Source organism: Montipora foliosa, chromosome 12, assembly GCF_036669935.1.
Source record: "Montipora foliosa isolate CH-2021 chromosome 12, ASM3666993v2, whole genome shotgun sequence".
NCBI lineage: Eukaryota > Metazoa > Cnidaria > Anthozoa > Scleractinia > Acroporidae > Montipora > Montipora foliosa.
This window is the reverse complement of record NC_090880.1, coordinates 1,474,521-1,483,799: the sequence shown is the minus strand read 5'-3', so window position 1 is coordinate 1,483,799 and position 9,279 is coordinate 1,474,521. Positions and strand designations below refer to the sequence as shown.

Genomic DNA, 9,279 nt, shown 5'->3' with positions numbered 1-9,279 from the left:
TTGGCATTGTCAGAATCATCAATACGGAAATTGAAGTCACCCGTTATTAATAAACATCCCGAAGGCTCAGCAGCAATTTGCTCCAGTAATCTAGAGAACTCTTCAAAAAAAAGCAAAAAGGAGTTGTTGTCAGGTGGACGATAAATGACCAGGATCCTAATACACTGAAGGCTTCTGAGACGGACATCCATGAATTCAAATGACAGAAAGGTGTCACACATTGAGGAGTTGATATTAAGATTGTCTTTAAATAACACACCAACCCCTCCTCCCCTGGAATGAGATCTTGGAACATGTAGGAACCTATATCCGGTAGGACACAAAGTTCCCACTTCAACATCGTTGGTATTTCCAGGTCGCAGCCATGTTTCTGTCAAAGCCATGATATCGATATCATTGTCCACAACATAGTCTTTCACTATCATCGCCTTATTCTTAACAGAATAAGTTCGGGCTGCAGCGGCTTCAAAGAGTTGACGCGATTCGGGCAGAGCCTACTTTTCTCTTCCTCAGTAAAGAAAAAGACAAAAGGAGGCTCTGCTCGCAGGGTGCAAGAAGGCCTGATCCAACTTAACAACAGGGACCACTATCTGCCTCTTGAAAATCCAATGGTCGCGGAAACAATGCAAAAAGCAAAAGAGCTCATTTCTCAGCTCCACAATGGCAAATATATCGATGACATGACAAAAGAATGGCTTTCACAAACTCCTAATCCACCAAGGATACCTATCTTTCACACCTTCACAAAAATCCACAAACCAAAACCAGTCGGAAGACCGATTATCTCAAATTGTGATGGACCAACCGAAAGAATATCATCATTTGTGGATCACCTATTACAGCCTATTGCCATGCGACAAAAATCGTATATCAAAGACACAACTGATTTCATAAATCTCGTCGAGGAAACAATGATTCCACAGGATACTATTTTGGTATCTATGGATGTCACAAGCTTGTACACGAACATCCCACAACAGGAGGGAATTCAAACAGTATGCAGTGCATATGAGAATTTTTACAACAATAATCCTCCTATACCATCTCACTATCTTAAAGAAATGCTAGGCCTCATACTTAAAGAAAATTCCTTTAAGTTCAAAGGTGAAAATTATCTCCAGACTCATGGGACGGCTATGGGAACAAAAATGGCGGTCGCTTTCCCCAACATATTCATGGCCGAAATCGAAACCAACCTACTGAACCAAAGTAGGATAAAGCCTATAGCATGGAAACGTTATCTCGATGACGTTTTCTCGCTTTGGGACACAAAAAGAGAGGACCTAGAATGATATATTTATAACACAAGCAAACACATATCATCCAACGATAAAATTCACAGCTGAAAATCTCAGACACCGAAATCGCTTTTCTTGACACAGTGGTTTACAAAGGAGTCAGATTCGAAACAGAATCGATCCTCGACATCAAAACCCATTATAAAAAGACCGAGACCTTCCAATACACCCACTATACCTCTTGTCACCCTCCCGGTGTAAAACGAGGTTTCATAAAGGGTGAAGCTATCAGACTCTTACCTACAAACTCCTCGGAAACAAAATTCCAGGAGGCCATCTCGAATTTTAAAACGCGACTTGAAGCTCGCGGCTATCCTAAAAACCTATAGATGGCACACTGTCTGAAGTAAAGTTTTCCGGAAGGCGCTCGGCATTAAGAAAACAAACAAAAACGACTCACGCGAGAATAATGCCATTTGTCACAACATATCATCCAGCAGTAAAAAACCTTAAACAACTCTTCATGCAAGAATGGAGTTTAATACAAAATCAGCCAATGCTGAAAAACATTTTCAAAACACCTCCTATCATATCATACAGAAGAGGGAAATCACTAAAAGACATGCTCGTTAGAGCAAAACTTTGAAGGCACATATTACAGCGTCGCAACCGCAAAGACACGTAAGGAAGTCAGAGCAGGTCTGTCATGATCTTTTACCTAAATTTTGGTTCCGAAAATCGGACAAAAAAATATCCATGGTTGGCCACAATCAAAACAAGGTGCCTCATAGTAATAGTCTTAATCAGAAAACGAAGTAAGAATTTTGGGTCCAAAAATCGGACTTAGGTCAAACTGATTTTATCTGAGAAAAAAAAAGTGAAACTGTAATACATCCTGCGGAATCCATTTTAAGTCCGCGTAAAATTGACCAAGGAGAGCGAGTTTGATTTTTAGGTGAAATCATTCCGACAGAATATAGGCAATAACTGGCATTTTAAATAAGACTGAGCTCAAAAACATAACATATCGCTATTTTTAGCGGAATTTTCCTAAAATGGAAAAGGACGATTTAGTTTGGAACGCCCAGGAGGGAGAGGGGGACTCTATTGTTTTCAATAATTATTCTTGACCGACTCATCACTGCCAGTGTGACTTCACATAGCAACGAAGAGCTCTTCGCTTGGCTTGCTCCCGCTATTAGCGTGGGGACGCCATTGAGGCAAGGACAACAGGGGTTAATAAGGCTAATTCCAACGCTAATATCGCTTTTGTCCGCTAATTGATCGTAAGTTTGAACTCTTTGCCATTGTTATTGTCCTTGTATGTAAACTGTTTCTTGTTTTGTGAGAGCGTGTTTCTGTAATTTTGTTGTATTTGTCGCGGGTTCAGTTGCCCGTTCAGTTGCGGGTTCAGTTGCTTGCCTTCGGGACAGTCAATGGTTGTCTAAAACATCCACCATTTTTCTGAAAACGGTTGAAACCATGTTCTTCAAAATAGGAGGTTTTATTCCTTGGTAATACACATTTCAATCCTGTGTCATTACGTGCTGTTTGAATCAGCCGTTCTTCATATCAATCCGCTTGCGTGTCGAGGTATTGTAGATATACTTAACAAACGTTCAGTGAAATAAAGTAGAATATAATAGAGTACAATTAAAATAAGTTAGTGAAAATATACTGTAGTTGTGAATATTAAAAAGTTCAAAATGAACAAAAGTACCCGGGGGGGGGGGGGGACCCAATATGAGACAGACTTTTCAAAACTACTTTTAGATAAAAGCATTTGATGATTATGTCTTTATATCATTAAAACTCATTGCATGTCTTATTTGTGTGTTTTTAAGCGGTCTCTTTTAAGGGGTCAAAAATTGCTTAAGGCACGCCCAGGTTGGTCTCCTTTAGGGGTCACAAAAAGCTTGAGCTACGCCCAGATGGTCTCCTTTAGGGGTTAAATTCTAAATTTCCGACGAGCATCCCCGTCTGCCTCATATGGGAGTCCCCCCCCCCGGCAAAAATATTGCATTTTTTATGTTAATGGTGGCAACATGTTTGCTTTTTGACTCACTCTTTGACTTAAATTGGCTTTTTCCTCAAGGATGTCATTACAGTTTCCACTTTGTGGGTTTTCATGTTGTTATTGCTGCTATTTCCAAAGCCTTTCCCAACTTTTCAAGGCTTCCTCTTAGTCTTTACATCCCATCCAATTCTCATGTTCTAGACAATAAAATTTAGGTTCACTCCACTGGAGCATGGCATATGCTCTGCAATAAAATTGTTCCAAATTTGAGTGTGTTGCAAAGGTTGCTTTCTCTTTTGTTGTGCATGTTTTTATTACAATTCAAAGTTACTAAGACCAGTCTACAACACCAACCTTAACAATTTATTTTATTCTGTTTTCACTTTAATTTGTGTTATTGTGACAATCGGTGTGCTACTTTTCTGGGAAATGTTGTACAAAATATGCTCAAAGCAGATATATAAGTACAGTGGAACTCTCAATTATTTACTGGAGACAACATAATTTCCTGCTGTTATTATTTGGAAATTATTTTTGTCTCTGCTTGAGCCAGTTTATAAGACTAGTTTAAATGTCAAGCAACTATCTAAATTTTCTCTGGTGCAATATTTTTGGAGTCTAACATCAAAGTTTTTACTTCCATTATTATGCTCACATGCCTTTTTATTTTTCATAGCATTTTGTTAAATATTGATACTACTCAAAAGCTGGTTGTGAATGATAAGCTTTGCTCTGCACCCATGTACCTAGTTCCCACTGCTCTCATTTTGATCACATCTGCCTTTCCCTATCCATTGTTGGTAGTTTCATTTGAAGTTAGTGTAATAGTAGTAGTAGAAAACTTTGATGCAAGCTACAAACAAACTACAGAAATGCCATTGTTTATTTCCAATTTTGTATCTTTGCCTTGGTCTCCTGTAGAGTTATCCTGCTTTGAAACTGCTTGAATTTCACCTCCCAGGATTTCTCTTTAATATGTTTTTTAAGGTCAAAAAGATTTGGGACATCTATTTTAGTTGTAGATATAACAGGAAAGTCGCATTCTTTTACCTTTGCACCACATGCTACTATATTTGACTTGAGATCACAAGTTAATTGTAAATTAAATTTAACAAGTGATTTGTACTAATTATCAAGCCGTGGTAAACCTCTACATGATTTCATACCATTAAATGAAATAAATGAGGCTGTAATTATGAATGGACGTTTAATTGTAGGTGTGCAATGTTGTCTATCGGGGTGTGAAAATGAGGCAGGATGTCGTAAATTTGATAGCATGATTGGGCAAATATGAAATCAAATGTAGCCCTCATGACTTATCAGGTAATACAGAAAATTTAAGAATCTCAGGGTATGTGATAAGCATTTCGTCAGTTTATCATCCAGGGGGCACAAGCCTGCAAAGGGAAAAAGTTCGTCAAAATCCCGAAGTGATACCCAGCGTGGCATTCTGAAAGTAAATCTATGTGTTGTGATATGTTCACAGTGCAGTAATGAGGTTTGCCTTTCCAGTGACATTCCCTGTAAAACAAATAAATAAGAGTATTTGATAAACTGTTTACAATGGCATGCAACTTTTTAGATGAACAAAATGGAAATAAAACAATTTTGCACAATGACCTATATACATGTATATCTACAGAACTTTGTAATGGTTCTATGGTGCCTCCCTCACATATGTATGTCACGTCAGCCTTTCTTTTTGAAATCTGTCAAAATAGAGGCCGAATACAAGGAAGCAAAAACTATGTTTCAAGAAAAACAAGGATGTTCAAATCCATCAAGCTGGTCTGATCTTGCCAAAGAACATGAACAAGTACAAGATGAATATGACCATTCCATTCCCAGATCAAATTATGCAGTTGATGACGGGATTTTTAGTGAAGGTTTAAAAGAGCTTCTGAAAGAATGCAGCCCTTCAGTAAACATACATGTAGCTGAGGGATGTTATGCTCATGGGGTGCCTCAGCACGCGGATGTATATACAACCTTTCAATCTATCCTTCCAGCTATCTTTCCATGGACAACAACATTCTCAAGTTCAAAAACAACCCAGGACAACCTTAAGGTCGTCCTTTCAAAACCAAACACGGCAAATGGTGTTGAAATACCTATGTGGAAAGAAGTAACATTTTTCCTTCCCACCAAAATCTCTATTGCAACAAATTCTCACTAGAGTAAAAATTAATATAAACAGAATTAACTGAAGAGAGTGTAGTGTAAGGTGAAGTGCTATATTTCTATCCCATATAAACCATGTGAGCGTTAGCCCTACTGATGGAACTGAGCCCACACAAGGACAGAGAAAAACTGTAACCAGGGTGGGAATTGAACCCAAGACCTTCGGGTTAGATCTCCGCCGCTCTACCGACTGAGCTACAAGGTCAGACGGGAGCAGGCCGTGGGAGCTGAAGATGTTAAATTCACGGCAATTAACATGTACAAGTACAAGGAAAGGTTACGTTTATACAAACGTTGGCCGTGCAGCACTTATATTTTAAACAGAATTAACTGAAGAGAGTGTAGTGTAAGGTGAAGTGCTATATTTCTATCCCATATGAACCATGTGAGCGTTAGCCCTACTGATGGAAATTTGACGGATACTGATCACGCAAACAAAGAATGTTTGTTTCCAAAATGGTTTTTATCCATGAAATAATTCATGAAAATTAGGAAACCGGAAGAACATAATAAAGGACTGATCATTTCACAACGTGTCAATGTCTACTGAGGGGTAGCTTGTGAGGTTTTACAACACCAAAACTATTGTAACGAAACTGCACCGAGCCTACTTAATAATTAACATTTTTTCTCAACAAGACTTAGTCTTTTCACAAACGTTTTTTCCCGCGTAAGATGGGCTTTTACAAGCGCGCACAAGGCTTTAGGCGTGGCAGGTTGGCCAGGGCAATGAGGACATGTTTTTTGGCGGTTCGCGCTCGTGCACTCGTGTGTTTAAAGCACTAAGTAAATAAACGATTTGACTCAAAAAATCATATTTTAAGGCGTCAACGGTTTTCTGTTAGGAAATTACGTTTGAGCAGTGGTGTTCTCTGCCAATTTTCACCGTCAATGCGTTACCCCTAAGCCTCTCCCGCATGCACATGAAAGCTAGTAAAACTATGCACCCTAGAGTGACCGCGTAAACAAATTGCGGTTAATTTATCATGAACGAAAATAATTTATACAAATTTACCAAGATTATAACAACAATGTTTAATACTTACGCGAGCCTACTGGTACAAGCATATTCGTGACGCTTATAACAGGCTGAATGCGCCTTTTTCAATCCATATTGAACCTTTGCGGCTAGAATTTTCCCCTGTGGGCACCTATCCCCGCAGAAGTGGGGATCGAACACCACAACTTATTGCACCTCCACCTAGTCCCAAACAAATCTCGATGTCGTGGGCACTCTGTTATTTTTAAATGAGACTCTTCTGTCTCAAAATGCATGAAATAAAAATGCCGATTAATTTTTTAAAAATGTCTAAAGAAGAATTGGTTTTCGGTGATTTGTAATATCCAAAAGGAAACCACCTACCTTACCTTTGAGTCACTGTCCACTGCAATGTCGTCGCTGATTTTGCAATACACGAGGTGATTGTAAACATCTTTGCTACACTCGCCGATTGCAACACATTCCGCATTCGCGGGGTTAAATGAACTGGGGCCGCACGGTCCACCAACGAGGAGTGAATAGCCGCAAGATGCCATGCAATGAAATGTTAACAACTAGCGACTCGATATCAATGCGTGAAAGGAAAATTTTTCGCATCAAAAGGTAGATTGAGAACTAGTATTTCTAGCACGCATTTTAGGCTTACACCTAACACCCAAAAAAGGATTGTGTCTATTGACCTTTGGCCAGATCATGCGTCACGCAATCTTACTCTTACATCATATCTTGGTTCTGTGCCGGAATCTTACTTCTGTGAATTTGTTTGCGGCCAGGTAACGACAAATTTCAAGCAAACAAGGGTATCACATGTCCAGCAAGCTACATATATTACAGTACCAAACACAACGATTTAGTGGAGGATTATTTTGATCAGACAGATAAGGGATAATTATTAGAAACACGGTAAAGTTCATGTTATGTTGCGGTTTCGATCGAGTCCGGACTGAAACAAGGGCGGTGTGTGTGTTGATCGAAGTTCAAAAGCATCAACACTATATAAAATTATTCTGCAAGCCCCTTAAGTAATTTTGCGAAGGTTTTCTCCAATATTTCTCTCCATGAAAACGGTTACAATTTGCTTTGCGTAGCCAGCCGGCGGTTTGTGTCATAAATTCAGTTGGAGATTCTTGTCAAACCATAAAACCATCGCGGTTTCTTCTTGGTCTGTTTCTCACTTACACCTACAAACAAAAGTAGCAAGAACAGGACATGGTTACTAACTATGGAACAGGATGGGGAAAAAAAAAACCAAACAAAGCAAATATCGTAAACATGTCATGTCGCAAATCATACAACAACACCTTTATTCGCTTTGTACTTAATTACATACATATGCATAAATAGAGAAAAGATAATATTTTTGTAATACTTAAAAGCCTGGAGCTGAAGGAATCCTAAGATTTTCTAGCCAGTTCTCCAGAACTTACATATACTTACATATTTCAACATCTCCAGCGGCAAAATGCTTCTCACAAGTGAAAACTCGATCCTTTTTTATCAGCTCCTTGAAACTCTGGTCCAAATCTCTCGTGTTTTTAATTTCTCCAAGCCATTCGTGCCTCCACTTTGCATACGATTCGTCTTTCGCCTTCGGCAACTTCCAAATACCGATTCCTTTCTTTCTGCGACTTGATCCGCAGCCAAATACAGCGCAGTTTTCTCCCGGCATAATTCCTACTTAAAACTCTAATATCTATCTTTCGAGACAGGCAGAAAACTTGACATAAACAAGACTACTCACGAATCGCCATTTTGTTTGAGTGTGCAGGGTCAAGATCACGTGACCAAGCGAAAACCGTAACAAAGACATAGTCCTTTGAAGGTCGCCGGTTTTCATAACCAGTCTCCTATACTAACTATGGTCAAACTATTCTTCACATTTTTATCTCTCGACGGGGTAATTTTTCATTGCTGCCAGAAATATTTTAACACAGTAATTTACAAAGGTTGTTCTTCAAATCTTTTGTTATGTCATGTCCAAACTCGACGTACCAATTGAGTTTCTGTAGTGTGGAAGTTGGGTGAATTTTGCAATTTTTTGAAATGCCTGAAACTGGTTTTCTTCTAAAAGCCAAAACATTCTCATTTCAGCAGCTTATCCAAATTCTATTACTGTGTTATAAAGAGATAAAGTTTGTTTATAATGTGTTTGTGTTTCATAAACAGACGACGCCGCGTCTTACCGTACGAGTGAGTTAAAAATGTGTTATTTTCCGCCAATTTTACCATTCGAAGGAGGCCAACATGCCGTGTTTTCACACTTTCTGCAATTTCGCAAAATTTAAAAAGCTGTTGAAACTTTTAATGTTATTTTTGAAAATACTTAATTATAGAGGTTACTTGGGCAAAATATGAAGGAACTCGAAATTTCACGACTGACGCCCAATTCTCCATAATTTCAGTCATCGGCTCTTAAGCAATCAACTATTCTTTGGAGTAGAGACTCTCACGAAAAGTAATGTACATAGGCTGTTTGAAAGAAAAAATGAAAAAGAATATCGCGGCCCCTAACAAAGTGGCAGTAACCATAATCTATAGTCATACAGATTCGGCTTGAAAATTGTTCGAAGTTACTAAAAAATATCCTCAAACATTGCTAAATATCAAAATTATTCCTTGCTCACAAACAACATGCAAATTTAAAGTTTAATTCATGCAAAATTAGTGGTAATGAAATTCTTGGTCATTTTGTAAGGTAACTATATTTTAATAATTGAAGTGTACGTAACCATATGACTTCGAGTGCAACTTGAAATAAATAAGCACCAGTACATCTTTTCAAAGACGAACAAAATTACACCGGCTTATAAGGAGAGTGTAGCTTAGTAGTCTGAAAAAAGTGT

At 38.5% G+C, this 9,279-nt stretch overlaps 1 pseudogene; it reads left to right on the top strand.

Moving 5' to 3' along the window:
* Positions 1-1,148: 1,148 nt before the first annotated feature.
* On the top strand, positions 1,149-1,884 carry LOC137980261 (uncharacterized; annotated as a pseudogene).
* The last annotated feature ends 7,395 nt before the right edge of the window (positions 1,885-9,279 follow it).